The sequence below is a fragment of the Vanellus vanellus genome, assembly GCF_965231255.1.
Source record: "Vanellus vanellus genome assembly, chromosome: 1".
Lineage (NCBI taxonomy): Eukaryota > Metazoa > Chordata > Aves > Charadriiformes > Charadriidae > Vanellus > Vanellus vanellus.
In genome coordinates, this window is record NC_138905.1 from 5,295,976 (window position 1) to 5,318,048 (window position 22,073).

The following is a 22,073-nucleotide window of genomic DNA, read 5'->3' on the forward strand; positions in this document are numbered from 1 at the left end:
CTGAGGCTGCTTGACGCACCTCCCAACCACAGCTGGGTCCAATGCAAGGAGAGCTCAGCAAAGCACTTGCAAGAATTGGGCAGGAAGTGGTGATTTTTGGATAAAATCAGGTTTGTTTCTTCTGGAACCAAGAGAAACGTCTCTGCAGAGACCCTGGTGGCTTTGTCGCAAGTGTGCACTAGAGAGGACTGTGGTCTGGTGAGCAAACTGGAAATGAGAGTCTCCCAATTGGTTGCGATAAACTTTATCAGCCAACAGACATCTGAGAAAGGCATTTCCATTTCTGTGGTCCCAGGTCAGGATAATGTGTTTCTAAATCCACGCTTGCTTTTTCTTTCTGGTATTGCATGGCATCTCCAAGTTGAAGTGGTTCAGCTGCCTCCTCTGTAATTTTCCACACCCAGCTTCTTTGGATTTCTTTTTCTAAGTCTCACCTTAACTCTAAATTTATTCGGGTTTGTTTTTGTTCGTATGATAATCACAACATTCTTTTGATACATTTTTTTTTTTTCAGCCTTGATTTACTGAGATTTGCTTGCAACCTTCATTCCAGTTTACCATTTTTTGTGCGTGGGGATATTTTAAATGAATATAATTATATTTAATAGCTTTTGCAGGTACTGAAGCACCTTTTGATTTGAGTCCTAACTTTCGTTATTACCCCCCACACACATACACACCTTTTCAGATATTCTCTGTTTAACCTATGCCTAGAGATTAATTAAAGTGTCATTAAAATGCCTTTAGTACGTTTTGTGTCCTACATGCCTGGAAATATTTTTTTCCCACAGTCAGAATTGTTGTGCTTGTACCGACAATAACTGGCATGTGGCTTGTTTTGTAGATCACCATGAGATATAACGAACGCTCCCAATTAGAAGAAAACCCATTCGTTTTTTTGGATGCCTGTTCAAAGTTTTCTCAGGAAGACCCACTAGTTTTTCGTTTACATCTCTCCATTGCTCTTGGCCGTCTCTGATGCCGGGACCGAGCGCTCGCTCAGGAGCACAGTGCAAGTCCCGCATCGCAGATGGTTGCGAAATGGAAATTTAGGATCTTCCCAACCAGTTACGGGGCAGTTTCTATCCCATCCATAAATTTTCGATCTTTGAGTGTTTAAATGTGCATAGCGCAGCCTTGGGTGCAAAGTCTCCCTCCTCTTTCAATATTTCCGCCTGGGGAGAACCCACAGCTGGAAATGAATCTGGATTTAGAGCATATATGCCAGGAATAGGTCTGTCTACAGCCAAATTTTACAGCTGCCCTCGCAAAAATGCAGCTGGTCAGAAGATGGGAATGGATATGCTCTGCCCATTGCTGTTGATGACCAGAAAAACTGAAGAAGGCAAAAAAAAACCCTCCAAAATTTGCTTAATCACCCATTTTTTTCTCCCTGCATTATTTCCAGCCTGGTTGTCTCCTGCGAGCCGGATTGCTCAGCCAGAGCAGCATCGGGTCAGCACCGTTTCCCTTCAAGCGGAAGCCCCCGTGCGCGGTGCTCACGAGGACCCGCTGTGATGCGAGATGCTGCGTCAACGCCGGAACGCTATGGCCACTGCGGCAGGAGCAAGCTTTGCCCGGCGGGCTGGGGGACTTGGCATGGCCCCGGCGCTGGGTGGGAGAGATGTGAATGAAGCGGGAGTAGAAATTAGAAGGTCTTGGTATCTCCCTGGGCAAGGAGCGGTGCCAGTCCAGGTATTAACATAAATAATTTGGGATACTACACAAACCCAGTTCAGCGCTTTCTTCTCCAGCCTTTTGCACCTCCTTAAGAATATTAAGAATCCCCAATAAATAAATACACATGTGAGCAGCTGGTGGAGAAAAACAAAACTCAAACTGCACAGCTTCCCCAAGGACCCATTTCATCTCTCCATGACACCTTTTTCAAGTGGAACACAGGACTCTGAGCTCCTCATTCCCAGTTCCTCAGGAGCCAAAACATGACGACGGGCCGGGCAGCAGGATCTTGTGCAAAGCCAGCACCAGCTTGGAGGTGCCACAGCTGCTTTCTGGTTTCACCTCCATCAGAAAAGGAACTGAGACTCACAGAATCACAGAATCACGGAATGGTCAGGGTTGGAAGGGCCCTCTGGAGCTCACCCAGTCCAACCCCCCTGCCAGAGCAGGGTCACCTACAGCAGTTGCACAGGATGGCGTCCAGGCAGGTTTGGAATGTCTCCAGTGTGGGAGACTCCACAACCTCTCTGGGCAGCCTGTGCCAGTGCTCTTCCACCCTCAAAAGGAAAGAAGTTCCTCCTCATATTAAGGTGGAACTTCCTATATTCAAGTTTGTGCCCATTACCAAGCGTCCCAGAGGTTTTCAGCCAGGGAGCCAAGCTTGGAGTCCTCCTTCTCCCCTTGCTTGGTGGGACGTGTCAGGAAAGTACCAACCTAGAGGTCATGGAGGCTTTTAGCATCACTGCAGCGCAGCTCCTGCAATCTCCTCTCCTAAAAGACACGAGAAGAATAAAACAAAAAATGACGCAAGAAGAATAAAACAAAAAATGGGATCAAATTACCATCTTCTCAGGGAAGATCACGCTGAAGATACAGTGTAATTATAAACTCTTTCAACAGCTGAGAGGAGTTGGGTTGTTTCATGGCCTGACTCCTAAACCTGGACAGGTTTTGCAGCCGTAAGCTTTGGAGAGCCTCTGCCGAGCAACTCTCCCCCTGCTGGTAATTCATCAACGGCTTAACGCGAGCCTTGGCCTCCCAGGCTGGTGGGGACACCCTCGGGACATCACCCATCACCGGGGAGCGTCGTGGGCAGACCCCGTGGCCCCTCTTCTTCTCCCATGACTCAGGGCCAGGGCGACCACATCGCCTCTCAATAACAATTCCATCTGTTGTAAGAGGGCTGACAGTGACCCACCTTGCAATTAGCAGGTTGTTTGGGGAGAAAGGCTAATAAGCACCCTGAAGAAGGCGAACCTGGGAGGGAGGCGGACACTGCCTTGACTCAACGTCCTCCTGGGGAGGGGGGGAGAAGGATGCTTGGGATCTGCTGGACACGATTTTGCCACATAGCCTCGCTCTCTCTCCGTTTCCAAAGACTCTTCGGGCATCCCAACCTGGATGAGCTGGTGAAGAGCCCTGGAAAAAAGGTCACCGCCGCTTTTAGGCTGGGGCTGCCCCCTGCCACCCTCTCCCCGTGGATTTTTGCAGCCTCTCCGCTGTCACAAACACCTTATTGCCAACATCCTTTTCATCCCTCGCTTTTCTTGTGGGTACCACTTTGCAGGAGTGTTGGAAAAGCCTTAGCAAACAACTGTCGGTTCAGCAACAAGGGGTCTCCACCCAAAAAAAACCCCCAGGTCTTCACTCCTATAGCCTTCAGCTACTCCATCCCCCCTCACAGGTCAGCGCTGTGGGTTATAATTTGTGCTACAGTAGCTCAAATCAGGACCTGGGGTATTATTTATCGCATTTAGTACCTGCCATCAGTCATGAAAACTTAACAAAGACCCTATTGGGTTTATCTATAGGCAGCTAAACAAACGTATCTTGCTCTCCCGTTATCTTCTTGTTAACAAAACACTATCAGGATGTTCTAAACATCAGCATTTACTGCACAAGAGCCCTTTATCTGGCATGATATATAGAGAGCCCATCAATTAGTGCAGGGGGCTCGGAAATACCTGCCACGCTTCGCTCAAAAGTCCCAGCACCATCCCAGGGCTGCATCACAAGCCAATATCCCTGTGCGTTTCCCAGCCTCGAGCATCCCTGCATGAGCTGGGAGAGTTCGTTATGAGCAGAAATTGTGATAAATATATTTTTCCACCCTTTTTTTTAATATCAAGCCAAGCAGGATGGAGATTTTGAATGGAAGGAACGGTGCAAGAGCAGCCAGAGCGCTGGATGGTGGGACGGGGAAAAGGGAAACGGGCTTTTGTTCAGAAAGGCTGGATGTGGAAAAGCAAAAAGTGCCATGAGACAGTGCATCCTCCTGACAGCAAGACCTTGTCTCCGGGGTCAGTCCCTCTCGGGTCCCCCCACCGCAGTGTCGCACTAGCGGAGCAAGCCTCGCTCTTGCTCCCCGTCAGCTCAAAGGGGTGGACACGGCGGGTCTTGGACACCAACCACCGAGGATCCAGGGCAGCTGCTTTCTCCAAACACCTCTGTTAAATCACCACCTCAGCAGAGAGGCCACTTCACCCCACGCCATAAACCACGCTCCCATGTGTCAGCTGGACCAGCGGTGTTTCACCCTCCTCCACGGTGGTTGCATCATAGTGGGAAAGTGATTTTTCAGATAAATGGCCGATTGGGACGTTTAACCCCAACTCCTGGTTGTCTCCAGTTATTTGAACATCTTGCAAAACAGAAACTTTGTAAACAAGCACACGGCCTGGTTTGGAAACCACTGCGGTTGTCTCCAAGTGATGGTTTGCTTTTGGGAGACGTTTTCCTCTAGGAGGATCTCCAAGCTCAGGACTTTATGCCCTTGCAGAAGTTGGACTCATGTGGACTTCCTACTCATTTCCGTGGCTCCATGTATCCAAGAGAAGAAGCTGAATGTTTAAAGTTTGTTAATATTATTTTATTTTTTTAATTCCCAAACTAAAAATAAAGGAAGAAACGGCGGAGGACCAGGGGCCAGGCTGACCTCTGTCTGCCTTTAAAGAGGCGGCATCAAAAATTTACATGAAATAGGTGATAAAACCAGTGAAGCCAGTGACGGGAGTCGGAGAGGGCAGATGTGATCAGAGCTTTGGGCCAGGCCGATGCAATTAGGAGTGTGTTTTGCACGAAGCTGAGCAGGACACTGTAGGAGGGAGGCCAGAGAGGTGCAGCAATATGGAGAGATAAGATCCTGGAGTGGTGCTGCAGCTGTCTGGACAGAGAAGAGTAGGAGGCACCATAGAAATTTCCTGGGAGCTTATCACCGTGGGCCATCTTCTCCTCCTCTTTCACATCCGCGGCAGACCTGATGCCGCAGGACTGTCCAAGCAGCCGCCCGGCCCTCGCCCGGCCCTGCTGCCATCAGGAACCACAACTGCAAGACCCATCACAGCAGCACGGGGGTCTCTGTCCTGATGTGGTTGGAAATTTAGACTTCAGGAGATGTTTAGCTGCCTTAAAATGGAGCCCGAAAGAGGTGATAAACATCTTCAGGCCAAGGACTCATGATCCCCAGCACCAAGAGGTGGTGGGGCTGGTGGCCGGCAGACACCGAGTGTGGACAATTGTTGGGCTTGGCTTCAGTGTTAAATTCACAAATCCACAAAAAACGCCTTTTTGCCTTTATCCGCCCCGTTCCTGGCGGGAAAGGGCTGCTCGCTAAAAGCCAGCCCGAAGCGACGCATCACATTCGGTCTCCGGAGGCGAAGGATGGGGCTGAAACCAAATCCAGCAGCGTGGCCCCATGTGGGCAAAGCCCGGCTGGTGGGGGGGGAGCACCTCAGGTTGGTTAGTGGGGGCCCTTTCCAGCAGTGCATTAACCCATTGTCCTCTTACAGCCGGAGCCGTCTTTTAATACCCTTAAACCATCTCCGAACACCACGAGAAGGACCCCCCCCCAACTTATACCCAGAGCCAGGGAGCCCAGGTAAGGAGCCAGGTAGAAATTGGACTTAAAAAGAAAATCACTCCAGGGAGGAGGTGGTCATTGCCAATGGTTATTTGGGTTTAGGAGGTGCTCGGTTTTGCAGGGCGAATCTCCCTGTGGGTTATACATTCAGATATTCACCTCACACCGCTTGCATCTCGTTGCTGTCGGCTGTTTTTTTTTTTTTTTTCCTCCAACTGCTATTAAAGTTACTATTTGATAGGAGAACAAAAGACAAATAGGAATCATCGGTGCAAAACCTCACCATCTGAGCGTGATCTTTCTGGACCAGGAACTCTAAGCCCTTGATCTGTGTGATATATAGTTTGGGTACAATAATATCTGCTACAGTTATTATTACCTATATTACAAAGATCTCAAAAAAAAAAAAAAAAAAGAGAGAGAGAAAAAAAAAAAGGGGAGAGATTGTGCACGTGCCGGCTAGTTTCTCTGTTAGGGGGAAAAAAAAAAAAAAAAAAAAAAGAAGAATAAAAGTTTAATAAACGTGTGCTGTGTTGTGGATGACTTTGTGGCGACCTTTGTTGCAAATGGCCTATGCATGCGGAATAATGGTCTCCGTGCAGAGAGGGAAATGGCTTAGTGCTATCATCGTTGCCTCGGTAACCATCAGAGTCTCCATCTAGCAGAGAGAAATGAGTTATGAAAAGGCTTGAGTGAAGAAGGGATTAACACATGATCCCAGGGACAGCATGTCAATCAAAATCAGCGGAGAAATTACACTGCTCTATTTGAGAATGTCTCCGGAAACACAACGTTAGTGGGTATATGTATGTGGATGTATGCAGGCATGATGGAGAGACCTATAGCTCTGAGCCTCGTATGGAATATATGTATTTTTATATACGTATAGGGCAAGATAACTGCGCACGGGCATGAGCACCCCCTGCACACGCACTACCTCTACGTTTGTGTCCAAATGCACGCATGGGGCATCTCTCCGTAGGGACACACCTTTGCGATGCCCACACCATGCGGCAGCCCCGCCTTCGCTGCCCCGAGCAGCCAAACAAACAAAACCCATTAGAATAAACGACAACAACAAAAAATTAAAATCATCCAAAACGCATGTTTGATGCTGAAATTTGCTCATCCTCTCTCCCGTCCTCACCAAGCTTCGTTAAAGCGTCTCCGATGGCATCCCTCACTCTTGCAGGACAGCCCAGGGGCTGAACTCCCCAAAGTCTTTCGTGCACCTCCGAAGGGCAGAGCAGAAGGAATTGGTTCCCCTCTCACGCGCTCAAAATGCAAAATCCGGGGCAATATGGAGACCACAGCTTTAGGCTGAGGGTCTCGGTGGCTTCACCTGAATATCTTCCGTCAGCGTCGCACTCCCGAGCTCTGCAACGTGTAGGTCAAGGGCATGGGAACTACACCCACGATTAACTCCCTCTTGGTTTTAGCTATTGCAAACTCTCCGGTAGTTACAACCGCCGGCGCTGCTCAGCCGTGTGTAGCTGTGCACACATTTCCTATGGCGACTGTTTGCCTTGATTCAGCTGACGAGCTTTACATTACCTGGGACCAGAGTGAGTTTTCTGCTAATGTCGGGAGCCAAACGAGATTGCTGGGAAGGGAGGGCTTGTGCGGCTTCGTAGCTGAGGAGTGTGGCTGGAAGAGGCCTCGAGTATTTGTTCTGTTCATTGGCCACTTCGGTAATAGAAAACTTTCTCTTCCAGGAAATTCTCTCTTTTTTTTTTTTTTTTTTTAAGTAGATGATTATTACAAGGAAAGTCAAATTTCTCTTTGGTCTCTTCGCTGCCTGCCGAGCTGCCCAGCCCACCCCCACGCTGAGAAGTCCAAGAGCGCTTGGGGAGGGGATTTGCCCCTCAAAACCATCGCTGGATCCCCCAGCCCTCCCCAGCCCCACGTTCTCCCCGTGCCCGCCGCCCAGCACGTCCCACTCACACCCGCTCGTGGGCACAGCGCGGGGCCCTCGCGCCGCTGCTGCGCCCTACGCACAGCTCACCCTACACCCGCGCCTGAGTCACACCTTCAGCTACAGGCACAGTTCGTCGCTCTACAGCCATCCCTATATGTTCCATATGTGCACAACTTCTTCATCTGCCCCCATCCTGCCATATCCCCCATCACCCCAGGCAAACGCTTCCATACATCCCTCTCTCCTCCTAATGCACAGACACCAACGGCGTCTCCCTAACAGCCCTGTACAGCCATCACGCCATCGGGTGCATGCCCTGCGTCACCCCCAGGACCACAACCCCACACCCCGGTACCCAGCCCCCCCCCGGCCAGCCCTGCCCTCACGCACCCTTTGCACAAACCCACCTTCTCGGGTGCATCTTTGGGCATCTTGTGGGCTCCCCGCACACAAACACTGCGTGGCCCCTCCACCCACACGCTACAACACCCCCTCTTCCCCCCCCTCGTCTTCAAACCCCCAGGGCTACATCCGCTCCGCCGGGGTGCACCCACCCCCACCCCACAGCCCCCCATATAAACCACCCGGGATCAAGCACGCAGGAGCCCAAACGTGGATGCCGTTAAAATAGGTGCATTGTGCAAATGCTCCCACGATGGATGGGGACACCCCCAGCTGAGCCAAAGCCACCAGTAAACCCTCCACTAAGGGTTTTCCACGGCCCTCCACCACCATGAAACCCTTGGCCTTGGCTTTTTGGGGGCTCTCCAAACCTGACATCTCACCCCACACCCCCATCCTTTTCCTCCCCCCCCCCCGCCTTTCTATCCTTTCTCTCAGGTTTATTTCCCCTCGGTTCCCACTCCTTCCCCCCTTTCCTTCCCTCTCCCCCCCACCCCCCCGCCACGTCCCCAGCCTCCCACACAAGTTTAAAGCCATCAGCCCAGCCAACGGTTAACCAAATCGCCTTGACCTCTCTGCTATTTGATATTCGCCTCCTTGACACTCATTTAGGAGCGCGCAGCGGTAAAGCAGACATTGGACAAGTCCAGCCTGAAACCAAAGCCCTATGAAAGGAGGAGAGAGATCAGAAGAACCTGATAGCTAGGAACTTGTTCTCTCCAAAGGCTTTCTGGACATTTTAGCCTGGATCAGGGGTCCGTGGAGCGCCAGTTCGTCGCCAAGCAGGGTGTAAACGTTAAATGTTAGCTATTTGTTCCAGAGATTGGCATGAAGATCGAGCCTTTCTGCCTCCTCTCCCCGCCTTAGCCCCCCTCCCGCAGTCTCTCCAGCCCGTCCAGAGTCTCACAGACACTCATTCATTAGCGGTTTAATAACCCTCCCGACGTGATAACATCCTTTACTCCCGGCTCTGCGAGCGGAGGTGACCCGGGGAGGAGGGAGGGGGGGGGGGGGGGGCTGCTCACTCGAGATGCTCCGGGGAGGAGGGGGCTCGGGGGTACCGGTGCAATTGCCGGGTGAAGAAAAGCATCTTCCCCCCCCCTCTTCCACCCCCCCCCCAAAAAAAAAAAAAAAAAAAAAAAGAAAACAAAACCCCCAACTTTGGTGCTCGAGGCGCTTTTAGGGTGCCTCCCCCCCGAGGTCCGCAAATCCGGGGGAAGTGGGGGGGACACACTTTGTCCGCCCCCGCTGTCCCTCCCTTGTCCCCCGCAGCCCTTCTCGACTGATGCAGAGATGCTGGCGCGGTACCTCACCTGATCAAGCCCTATATTATTTTAAATGGCTCTAATTTCGCCATTTATCGCATTTGCCCCGTAACTGCGGATTCAGGCATCTGAGCAACCTTTGGAAACTCTGATTAGTTCAGCTTCGTTCGATGCCTTTTCCTCCCTCTCCTTTCTCCCCCAGTTTGATGGTGGTTTGGCGTTTGTTTTTTTTTTTTTTTTTTTTTTTTTTTTTCTCTCTCGCTCCCTTTCTGCGCGACTTTCATGCGCCGCAGATAAGATATAAAATACTCTATCGGGATACTGTAATATTAAAGATCAAAAGTGGCATCAATTGAAGACCAAACGCACGGAAAACAAAGGGGAAGGCTGGGAGATGTTCATCAGCTAATTACAACTGCAAATATTATGCAAATTTATCTTGGCACAGAAACGGAGAAAGCGAGTTTAAGTGCGGAGATAATGCTGGAATATTGAATGTTCAGCTGAGGGTGGGACGTGGTCCAACAAATTCATCTGAGGGAGAATCGGTATTATATATATGTATATTCCTATCAAATCATCTACACTTCAAATTTGGGGGGGATCAAAAATTGCGGTTATAATTGATACTTGAAATTTCTTGACAAATATTACGTGGAATATACGGTGGAGGAAGAGTAGGGAAGCCGAGATTACCGTTTGGATGGGATTTGTGGAACACCGCGGATAAAACGAGGAGCCCATAGCAGGGAGAGCTGCATTTGCAACACGCACACGGGGGGGGTGTGGGAAGAAAGGTCCCCCCACTCGAGACCCGAGGTGGGAGCCTTTCCCTTTAGGCAAAGGGAAAAAACAAGTTATTTTTCAACCTCATTTCAGAAGCGTCTCTCGCTTCCTGGGAAAAAAAAAAAAAGGACCGTGCTAGACCTGGTTAATGATTAAACACCGTCCCTGTGCCGTGAGAGCCAAGAAGGGATGAGAAGGAGCCAGGGAAACTTAAACCAAGGCAGAAGAGGGCTGCCAGCACCTGTCCCCAGAAATTTTAGCATCAGGAGTTCTTGTACACAAAGGGAAAAAAAAAAAAAAAAAGGAGGAAAAAAAAAAAAAAAAAAAGGAGGCGCAGCAAATTGACCACGAAGAGGATTTTTAAGCACCATTTTCTCTCCGGTGCTGTCCAAGAAATTAAGAGGCGGTGATGCTGTAACGCGGGTGAGGAGCATCCCCCAAACCCCTCGGCAGGTTTTTTTGGGGGGTGGTTTGAGCCGTTATGGGATTTGACCCCCGCGGTGGTTCGGCGGAGATGAACTTTCGGGCTGAGTTGTTATTGCTCTGGGAATCCCCCCCCCCCCACCCCATCCCTTAGAGGGGAATAAAGGGGGTTATTCGCCGCAGAAAATGTTTGAAATGCATCTTTTCCCTGCGCAGGTGAGGAGGCAGACACCGGCTGCCGCTTCCCTTGAAGGATTCAAACGAATACACTCGAATCCAGCAAAATATCAGCAGATCTTCCCCTCCTCAGGCATACGAATATCAATAATTTCGGGTGAATTTCCTCCCGCCCCCCCTCCCCCCCTTTTTTAATTTCTGCAGCCAGAAACACAGAGCAGCGTTTATTTTGCATACAAAGCAACCCGCGGAGTTTCTCTAGTTTATGAGAAATGCTTTGGGAAAAAAAAAAAAAAAAAAAAAAAAAAAAAAGGGGAGGCAGAGACACAGGGAGAGACTCCTAGCAGAAATCTTATCGATTTTTTGCTATGCATGTATTTATTTGGCAACGGGGCGGGGAGAAAAATTGAACATTATTGGCAGCCCTGCCTTTTTAAAAGAAAAGGGAAGGAAAAAAAAAGGAGAGAGATGCAAATTGTGTTTTATCTTAACCCGGCTGCGTGCTTTATTCAATGTTTATGATGCATTATCTCCCCCTTAAATAAAAAATAAATCATGTAAAATTAGGATCTCGCAGCCACCGAGAGGAGAAGCTCGGGTCGATTTTCTTAATTTCAGTCTGAAAGTGACACACTAATTAAAGCGCCTCCCCCCCCCCCAACTTCTTTTTATTATTATTATCAGATTTACCTTATATTTTCCCAATTTAAAAAAAAAAAAAAAAAAAAAGAAAGAAAGAAAATCAGTTTCGCTGCCCTCAGGATAAAACTAAACTAAAATAAGGACCCCGGTTTTTTTTTTTTTTTTCGCCCAACGTTGCCCATCGCTTTCCGCCATCAGATTCATTGTGATGTATTAGATGCAATAAATTATCCCATGTAACAAAACATTGGGAGCTGAAAGGGTGATAATCTGGAAAGCAGAGATAAGGATTCATTATTCCGAATCATTATGAATCCAACGTTGCCTCTGACTTCTTTCTTAATCAGCTCCTCTGATCCTGGATATGTGAGCAGCACAGATAAGGAAAGAGTCATTTATAATTCTGTACCTCGTCTAATATTTTAAATAAAGTCAGAGGCAAGAAAACGCTATAAAACACAAGCAAGAGGCGGGCTCCGAATGAAATATCACTTCGATGTTGTTAGAGCCGCAGTAAGATTTAATTAAAATTCTCCACTTCCACGTGCTTTATATATTTTTATAAATATATTTTGCACCTTGGCTGTAACGGATAGGAATTTGCAACTGGGGCTGTTTGTCGGGTTCTGGGTTTGACCTTATTTCCAAGTCCCTGATTTGGGTGAATGGAAGATGTGGACGGAAGCGGGGAGGGGGGGTGTTGGGGGGGGGGAATATTTTAATTTCCGAGGTTTCCCCCCCCCGCCCCGCTCTCCCTCCCCACCGTTCACACAAAGTCATTAGGTCGATCCTACCCATGTAGGAGGCTGCGTTTAATGGAAATCGTTTTAAAGCGAATATACTCTGCGCACACAAAGCAGAGGATCGATGCCAAACCGGCTGATTTGGGGAGATCAAGACGAAGGGTGCCTTCTCCCCCCTCCTTGGAAATGAAGATTGCAGCGACGATATTAAAAAATAACCTATCTGGGACTGCGTTTTTACAGCCGGGGAGGGGGAAATTATTGATTATTGACAACTGTTCTGCGGGATGGGGGCAGAGGAGGGTGGGTTTTCTCTCCGAAGCAGACAAGGCAGTTTAATTATAGCGAATAAAACATCCCTATCCTCCTTTCTGCAACCAGCGGAGCGGTTATCACTAACAATAACGTATGGATTATATTTATGGAGGGTCCGACTGCAAATCTCGGTTCAGGCGGAGCCGAAATCGATTGTGTTTGTGTGTGTGTGTGTGTGTGTGTGTGTGTGTAGGTATTTATTTCGATGTATACGCGTCTAAATGTGTGCCAGGAGGAGAGCAAGAGGTGGGTTTGGCCACACGCACTCGAAGAATCACAGGGTCCCCCCAGTTAGTTGGAAAACACAAGGAATATACGTATATTGTATATATATTGCATATATATTTACACACACCATAAATATATATTCCACATATATATTCTCTCTATGTATACGCACACACACAAGGAAAATAAATATATATGCATGTATTTATTTCTTTAAATGACCTCTGGCTACTCGACTATTGCTTTTAATGTATATTCGGACCTAAACTGCAGGCATCGAGGAAGGGCTGTGATATTTATGATAAGCCCGGGTGCCATTTAAAGCCTCATTAGTTATGTTTAACCTTTGAATCACCAACCGTCATAGCTGGAAATGAACTTCACGGTGCGGGGTGAATGCGGGGTGTGGGGTGGGGGTTGAGTGGAAGTGTGGATGCGCCTGCGCCTCTGCCCAAATTCCCTCTCTTCACCTACCCCCCCGCAAGCCCCAGCCAGGGGAATAGAGACAATAGAGCAGGGACTTCATCTCCATGGGCTTCCCAAGCTGTTTTTGCAGGAGGATCCTTGATTTTTCGTTTCCCCACCTCGCCCCCACTTCCACAACGTGCTCAGACATCCCAGATTCAGCTCCCTCACCCTCCTTCCTTTTTTTTTTTTTTTTTAACAGTTTTGGACGGATCCCTCAACATCTTCCACGTTGGTCTCTCCTCCCTCCCGCAGCACTATTTGGGGGGAGCAGAAATCGTGGCGAGCAGATTTCCCAGGGATTTTCTCTTCCCGGTGATAGGGAACACACACCTCGACTGGTCTTAGCTGTATTCTCCCCCCCCCCTCCCCCCCCCCCCCCTTTTTTTTTTTTTCCTTTTTCCCTGCAAGGATTTAGCCCTGGCTCCTCCACTCGCCTCCGTACAAACCACACTCGTGGCTTTAGAATATTCCTTTTCGAAGCCTTTCCTTCGCAAAAGACACATTTCTTGGCGGGGGGAGATGAGCTCAACCCGCCTCCCCCGCCGCTGCTGGGGTGCCCGAGCTGTTCCCATCGGTGTTTGGCGGCGGGAAGGCTCCTTTCGCAGCTCTAATGAGCTTTAACTTATTATCTTAATTGAATGTGTTTTCTAAAGATAGAATTGGGAGGCGATCGCGTTACCTTTCACCTTACAGAGAGTCACTCTAGAAGCGGAGATAGCGAACTCCCAACGTCAGCAAAAAAAACCCCAACACAATATCCCTTCAGGAATAGGAGTATATATATATATATTTATAATTTTTTTTCTCCTAAGTGATCAATTTTCGCCCCTGTTTCTGAAGCGCCGGTTGCGCTGGGACTCAGCACCGCCGGGATACGCGGGATCTCTGCCGGGTACCGCGGAGACGGGCCGGGGAGGGCGGCTCTGCACCACCAACCCCCCCGCACCCTGCACGAGTGGGTCTCCCACTCGTGGGGCCTGGGGACTGCTGCACGCACCTTCTTTAGCCCTGGTAGCCCTGGGAATAAAGCACTTCGGTTTATTCCCGTGGGAGCATTTCACGCCAGTGGTGGATGTAGGGTTTGATGTTAAATAGGGGGGCTGTGTGTCTGTGTTTCTCTCCCCTCTCCCCTTTTTTCCCCTCCCCACTTCTTCTCCCATCCCGGGCAGTGGCTGCCCACCCCAACGTGGACACGCCGGGAAGCGTTTTCCGTGGCGATGTCACCCCCCCCCCCCCCCCCCCCATGCTGGTCCTCCGGGTCTCGTCCGGCTTTGCTGACAGGACACCCCCCGCCCCGGGGAAGGGGGGGGGGGGGGGCTTTGTAGAAACGAGCACCCACCCTTAGTAATAAAAAAGAGCATCACCGAACCGCGGGGAAGTTTTCCTTGCGAGAAAATCTGCCCGTGGATCAAGGCGGGGGCGGGAGGGGGAGGGCACGTTGAGCTGTAGCAGTAGGTTTTGGGGACTGACACGAGTGGGGGGCAGTTAAATGTGGAAAAGCAGCCCGCCCCGGTCCCTCCATCTTCTCTTCGGTGTAAGATTTGGGGCACCCCCCGGAGCCTTCGGCATGGCCACAGCCCGGCTCCCAGGCTTCTCCCCCGGCCCTACAGCAGTTGGGGGGAGGGGGCTTTTATCTCCCCCTCCACCTCCCCAGCCCACGAAATCCCGGAGGTCTTCATAAGGAGGGGGGATTGGGGAGTGGGCAGGGGGCCGCAGCTCCCCTCGACCCGGCCTTGGGTTCAAGCCCGTCCGGCTCCGGGAGGACGGACGGACAGACCCCCCGGCTGACTCCGACCCCCCAAGGTCGGGGTCTCCCTACAGAGGCACCGCGCTCAAGCCCGCGGCCGTGGGAGCCTTCCTCGTCCCGATGAAGAGGGGGACACGCGGGGGACAGTGTGTGTGTGTCCTTTTCAAGTACCTCGGAGTGCCAGGGGATGCGTGTGGATTATATTATGGTTTTTTTTTGTCCAGCTCTTGGAGCCTTACACAGACCCATGTAGGAAATAAATAATAATAATAATAAAATAAATAAAATAAAAGTAAATAGGGTCAATAAATAGGGTCAATAAAATAGGGTCTCGGGGGGGGGGGGGGGGGACACAGAGGAGAAGAAACAGCCCCTGGTAGCTACTGTCCCCGCTTTTCCTCGAAAGCTTTCGGTGCCAGCGGAGCGAGCCCCGGCGTTATTTGTATGATCATACGCTTAATTATTTTTTTTTCCTCTCTCTCTTCCCAGGCGTTACAGGCTCACGGCAAGTGACAGTTGCTCCCGGGACGGGTTACATCACGCTCACATCGCTGCGAGCCCCAGTACCTGGCGCATCCATCTCCCCCCACCCCCCCACCCCCACCCCGGCCCTGCCCCTGTCCCCCCCCCTTGTGGTCCCCCCCCCCCTCTCCGCCCTCCATCTCCCCGCCCCGTGTGATTCCCGGGATGGGTGTGTAAAGAAATGGCCCATCATATTTCTCTCACTCTTTCTCTGCCCTTTCCCAACCCGGAAGAGCTCTGATCTTCAGCCCAGCCCGAAGGAGGAGGAGGAGGAGGAGGAGGAGGAGGAGGAGGAGGAGGGCAAGGGTGGGCGTTTGGAGGATGCGGCTCCCCCAGGTTTTCCCCCTCGGTGGGAGCTTGCGACATGCCAGCAGCCGCCGCCGCGGCTCCGCTCCTCCCGCACTCCTGCCCTGAGAGCTCCAGCGGAGCGGGACAGAATAAAAAGCATCTGCCCAGGTCAGTGAATACTGCGATTTGTGTATTTGTACGTGTGTGTGTCCCCCTCCCCTCTTCCTTCCCCTCGCCTTCTCCTTCCTTTTTTTTTTTTTTTAATTTATTTTTTATTTATTTAATTCCTTCTCCTCTTCCTTTTACTCCTTCTCCACGTGGAGGGAATTAGGATGGGGATCTCGGCTCAAAGGGCAGCAGCCGCCGGCTTGAAACTCAACCCGACCCCCCCTTTATTGCTTGGGGTGGGGAGGGGAGAGGGGGGGAGCTGGGTTTTCCCGTTGACCTTGGGGAAAGGCACCCCCCCGAGCCGAGAAGGAGCGGAAATTTGGGAAAAGGATGAGGAAAATAAAATTTAAAAAAAAAAAAAAACCACCAAAACACCCCAAAAGCAAGGTGTTTTCCCCCTGGGCGTTCGGGGCAAAGGAGTGAGGTTGGGATGGGAGAAGGGGTGGGAGAAGGGACACGGCGCTATCATATCTGGATGGCAAATATTAATGTCAGGACGGGGAAGGGACACATATACCTGTGTATGCGGGATCGGCGCCTTTCCGTGCCTGGCTTCGTACCTATGTGCGTGTACCTTTGTACATACGGACCCGCACACGCGTGTCACTTATATTCCCGTGTACAGCCGTGTCCGCGCCTGCAGGCGTGTGCCGGCGGCTGCTACCGCGGCCGCCCGCGTTTCTATACTGTTCCCATATACCGTACTCACCGCTCTTGATGTGATAATTGATGCGAGAGCCTGATTTTTCACGGCAACATTATGTTAGGTTGATCTGTGCTGTATAGTACGTAATATATACTATATATTTAGTACTAGATATATTCATGTTAAAAATCTCTAGTATATAATATATAACAAGCATACTACGCTTCTGATAGAATCTAATTAGGGCCATCTTCTGCCCCTTCCCGCAGATATTCCTCCTTTTTATACCTTGTAAACCCCAACCACAGTTACCGCGGCCGCGGAGGAGGGATGTGCCGTTAAGGTGAGGAGGGAGATGGCTCCGCTCCGGCTCTGGATCCCGCACGTTTCCCCACAGCCCCCCGGGACATCCGTGGGCCGGGCCGGGCCGTCCTGGGCTCCGGCAGGACTCAGTGCCCCGAGGACGAGAGGACAGTTTTCCCTCTCTCCCGACATCCCTGGATTTAGGTCCCTCTCCTCCTTCCCCTCTTATAGGAATTTTTTCCACCCTCCAGCCTAGGCGGAAGGTGTTTTTAGGAGGGAGCCTGCAAATGGCTCGGGCTGTCCAGAAATGCGCGTTAGCTGTCATCGGGGTCTTCAGAACAGAAAGGGGAGAAAATATCTATCTATCTATCTATCTATCTATCTATCTATCTATCTATCTATCTATCTATCTATCTATCCATCCATCTATCCATCCATCCATCCACCTCAGCTCTTCTTACCTTCGCGTGCCCGTACACAGGCAGCGGGGCTCTGGGTGACGGATTTTAATGCAACCGGATAATTAATAACCACCGGCCCTGCTTGTTTTCTCCATTATTTATGGGCCGCAGGTGCGGAGCGGGGGAGCCGGGGCTCGGCGGTGCCGCGGGCAGGGACCGCAGCGGCGGCTGCCCCCGGCCGGGCGGACACCGGGCTGTGTACTCCCCCCGCCCCGGGCACACCACGGTTGGCATCCCCGGCCACCGGGCAGGCAGGGGGGGACGGAGAGGGTCCTGGCAGACTGTTGGGAAGAGGCAGGAAAGGAGAAATAAACTCTCGGGAAGTAAGGGAGTGAGGGAGAGGGAATATTCCCACCCCCCGGCACTTTGCTCCGGGCTGAGGCAAAGCGCTTCCTTCTCCCCGGGGATATTTTTTTTTTTTAATTATTATTATTATTATTATTAAATTTTTATTTTCGACAGAGCCGAGGGGTTGTTTTAATTTTAAGGGGGGAAATAAAAGGCAAGGAGGTGTTTCCCCGCAGGGGCAGGTAAGGGAGCGGGGTGCGGCGGAGGCGGGGGGGGGGAACCCGTCTGGGGTCTCCGTTCGCCCCCCCCAGGATGCGGGCAGCATCTCAGTAGTGCTTGGGGGGGGGGGGTGAATAGCACCGCAGGGGTGCCTATATGGGCACCTCAGGGGAATTTGGGGTGAGATAGTATCCCCCCCCCCCTTAGAGCATAAAGAAATCGTGCAGTTCCCCGCCCTCCCCGGTGCTATCCCAATTTGGGACCCTGGGACACTAAACATGAGCCCCCCCCCATTTACGGAGCGGGGTGTGCCACTGTGCGAGGCGACCGTGTCGTGCCGGATTACACCCGCCGGGGAGGTTTATTTCGGGGGGTGCTGGGGGTCCAGGGACAGCTCTAAACTAGCGGCAGCCGGACGCTTCCCGGAGCAAAGCGCTCCGGTTTTAAGTCCGGGAGGTCGGGATATGCTCGCGATATGCCCCCGCGCCTCGCCGAGGAGTTGGGCTTAATTCTGCCGCCTCTTCTCACGCCAACCGCCCGGCGATTTGTGTTTTCTGCTTTAAGTGCCGGGGTAATTTCTGCTTTTGAAAAGGAAAATATTAATATTATTATTAATAATAATAATAATAGTAAAAAGCCATTAAACCCGACGGCAGCTTCACCTTCTCCGCGGGGTGAGAGGCAAACGGCGCGCCTCGGCTCGAAAGCCCGCAAGATGCTTTTGCCTTCGCTTCAATCCGCTTTCAAATCCGTCGCTCAAAAACGGTGCCGGGCGATAAAGCAAAGCCGAGAAACCCGAAATAAAACGGCTCCCCCTCCATTTGTTTTTCTCCTTTTTTTTTTTTTTTTTTTTTTGCTAATGCTCATTACCTTAACTTGGAGTGGCTGTTCAGGCGGTTGTTTTATTTTTCTTCTCTTATTGTTTTGGGTTTTGTTTTGTTTTGTTTTGTTTTGTTTTGTTTTGTTTTGTTTTGTTTTGTTTTGTTTTGTTTTTTAATTCCTGAGGTAGAAGCCTTTCCCGAGCGCTGCCCGACCGCCCCCAACCCCAGCGCCGTACGGGCGGCAGCGGTGCCCGGTGCCGCGGCGGGTCCGGGGATCTCTCCGAGCAGCTTTGGAGAGCGGGGAAAAAGGGGTGAAAAAAGAAAGGAAAAAAAAAAATAATAAAGGAGAGCAGGAGAAGCCCTTTTCAAGCCTCCTCTGCCTGAGAAAGGGAAAAGAGGGGGGAAGAAAAGGGACTTACCGGGTTGAGCTTGAAACCGGGGCTGTGCTGCGGAGGGAAGGAAGGAGGAAGGGAAGGAAGGAAAGAGGGAAGGAAGGAAGGAAGGAAGGAAGGAAGGAAGGAAGGAAGGAAGGAAGGAAGGAAGGAGGGAAAGAGGGGAGGGAGCTGGACTCTGCCTCCCATCCCGGAGCAGGACGGGGCATGGGCAGCAGGGGTGACACGGCTTCCCCCCCCCTCCCCCTTCTTCCCTTTGCCCGGCTGCTCTCCGCGTTTCTGCCGCGCAGTTTGGGGAATGTGTCGGGGAAGGGGGGGGGGGGGGGGGAGGTCGCCTCTGGGACTTGCGGAGCCGGTTTTTGATCTTTCTCAGACTTTTTTTTTTTTTTTTTTTTAACTCTTGCAGTGTCCCGGGGCAGTTGCCCTCCTCTTAGCTTCAAAGAAGGCGGGGGGGGGGGAGGTGGGGGGTGGGGAGAGGAGGGGAAAGAAAAGTCCCAGTTTCTCTCCTCCCAATTTTAATTCTTCGAATTTCTTTTCTTCGGCAGAGCAGGGTTTTCCCCCTGTGTGTCCCGTCCGTCCGTCCCGTCCCCCCCCCCCGTCAAATAGCATCATTTGCGCTGAAAAAAAGTGTGTGTTTCTTGGCGGGGGGGGGGATGTGTGAAAGAAGGGAAAAAAAAAAAAATTGGACCCGGTGTAATCAGATGTTGATTTGTTCTCGCTCTGAATTTGCATGGCTCGGCACTTCTTTGTGTGCGTGTGTTTATGTTTCCTCTCGATCTTCGCGAAGGAGAGATAAATGAATTATAAAAGAGAACGGAAATATGTCTGCATATATTTAAAAAAAAAAGAAAAGAAAAGGAGTAAAAAAAAAAGAAAAGAAAAGGAGTAAAAAAAAAAAAAAAGAATAAACCACCCATGTGGCTGGTTTCGAAGCAGAGGGGGAAGGTTCACATGGGATGAGAAAGGGGAGGCGCAGAAAAGCCAGTCTGGTATCTCCGTCTCTTTTTCTCTTGGACTTTCTGTATTATTATTATTATTATTATTATTATTATTATTATTATTATTATTATTATTATTATTATTATTATTATTATTATTATTATTATTATTATTATATTTTGCTGGGTTGTGGTTCGTTTTACCGATAAAGCGGGGGGGTGGGGGTGGCCTTGGGGAAACAGATCATCACTCCTGCCTGGTTCACAAACGGGGGAGGGGAAAAAAAAAAAAAAAAAAAAAGGAAAACAAAATATTCCTTTTTCTCCCCGCCTTTGTTTAACCCGAGATTATCTCAGCAGCGTTACCAGGGCCCAGTCACCCTCCCGCCGGGGGCTGTCCCCGGAGGGGGGGTTGGCGGGCTCCGTGCCCCGGGAGGGGCTGCCCCGGCCGGCGGGATGGCATCTCCCTCCCCCGGACTGGGGAGATGGCCACGCCGCTGACAACCCCCGGGTCCCTCTCCCTCAGCAAGAGAGCAAATTGCTGTATACGGGGCGGGGGGGGGGGGAAGAATAATAATCTTCGGAGCTCTGCCCTGGGCCGTGTCCTCTCCATAACCCTCCGATTCGTCGCTCCCGGCTGTTTGTACAGCTTTACCTGTACTATTCTGGTACCCTGTTAAAAAAAAAAAAAAAACAACAACCCGGCAAACGTAACTTAATCCGCTTTCAGTCAGTTGTCGTCTAAAAGGGGGCTAAAGGAGGGAGGGGGGGAGAGAAGGGGGCGGGGGGGTCCCTTTTTCTGCCTGTCCCCGCCCCGAGGTGCCGGTGGCAGCGGTGGGCACTGATGGGGACAGAGGTAGAGGGTGGCCGCGGGTCCCGGCACCAGAAAAACCTCCCCTATATCTATTTTAAAAGCAAGACCTGGAGGAAAAAGTGTATGTGTGTGGGGGTACCCTTAGATTGCTTATTTTTAGGGTACGGGTAGGCTGCGTAACCGCCCCATCTGCCCGAGTTTGGTTTTTTTGTTTGTTTGTTTGTTATTGCTGATTTTATTATTATTATTATTTTCCCCTTTTGGGGACTTTCAGTGACTTTTATCAAAATCTTTTCCCCTGACATCTTAGCGCCAGACATAGCCCCGTTTTATCCCCCCCCCCCATCCTTCCCCTAGCTAGGAGGGATGCTGGAGCCCTGCTCCCCACAGCAACCCCCCCCCCCCACACACACACACTCCCCCAGCAGAATTAACCCCCGAGCCCCCGAGCCTTATCTGGCGGCTGGTGGCGAGCTTGGGGCTAATTGCTCCAACAATGGGCTCCTATTAACGCCGAGCTGTCACTGGAAACCCTGCTGGGGGCTGCCGGGTCGGGGGGGGGCGAGGTGATGGATCTGCAGCCACAGCCTGGGAAAAGGACGGTCAAGGCCAGCGCTCCTCGCAAAACCCCCGGGGATGACAGATTAATCCGAGGAGGGGGGAAAAATGATGGGTTTGCTTTTTTTTTTTTCTTTTTTGAGGGGCATTTTTTTGCCCCTTTTTTTTTTTTTTTCCGAGGGGTTGTGTTTTTGCCCTCCCCACCGCCGTTTCCCCCCTCCCGACTGGGAAAGAAGATAGGAGGATCGCGGCTGTGAAAGCGGGATGAAAATGCAGGGAAAGGCTGAGAAACCTAGATTTGAAAGCGGGTGTCCTCCCCTCGAAATTGGGGCTGTGGCTGGGAGGGGCAGGCGGCGCGCAGGGTCCCGCCGTGCCACCCCCTTGTCCCCTCCCGTCGGGACGGGACAAGGGCCTCAGAGCTGTTCTCACTCCTTATCCCTCCCCCGCCATTGATTAGACTTAGTATAGCTATTGATTTATTTTATTTTATTTTATTTTATTTTATTTTATTTTATTTTATTTTATTTTATTTTATTTTATTTTATTTTATTTTATTTTTTACTTTATTCATTTTATTTTGCATTAAACATTCCATGCCCTCCGAACAGCTGAAGGAAAGCCATTTCCCTCTCCTCCCGGACAGGGGCAAAAGCACATTTTCTCGACAGCTTAGCAATTTTGTGACCTCTTGACGGAAATTCCCCTCCTGTGATCCCACGGCTGTAGGTCCCAGAGCTGTAACTACGGGAGAAGGTGGGGGTGGGAATCTCAGCTCACCTGCCCATAGATCCCAGCTCGGCATTGAGACCCCTCCCAGATGTTAAAAGAGATTTCTTTTTAAAGCGACATTTTTCCAAGTGCTGGAGACCACCCTCGGCCTCAGGCTCTTCTTGGGGTCCGGGGGAATTTGGGGAACGGGGATAAAGGGGCGACACTGCGCCCTCACGTCCATAAAGCGCTTAAAACTGAGGGGGGGCAGATTTTGTGCTCTTGCCTGCAAAT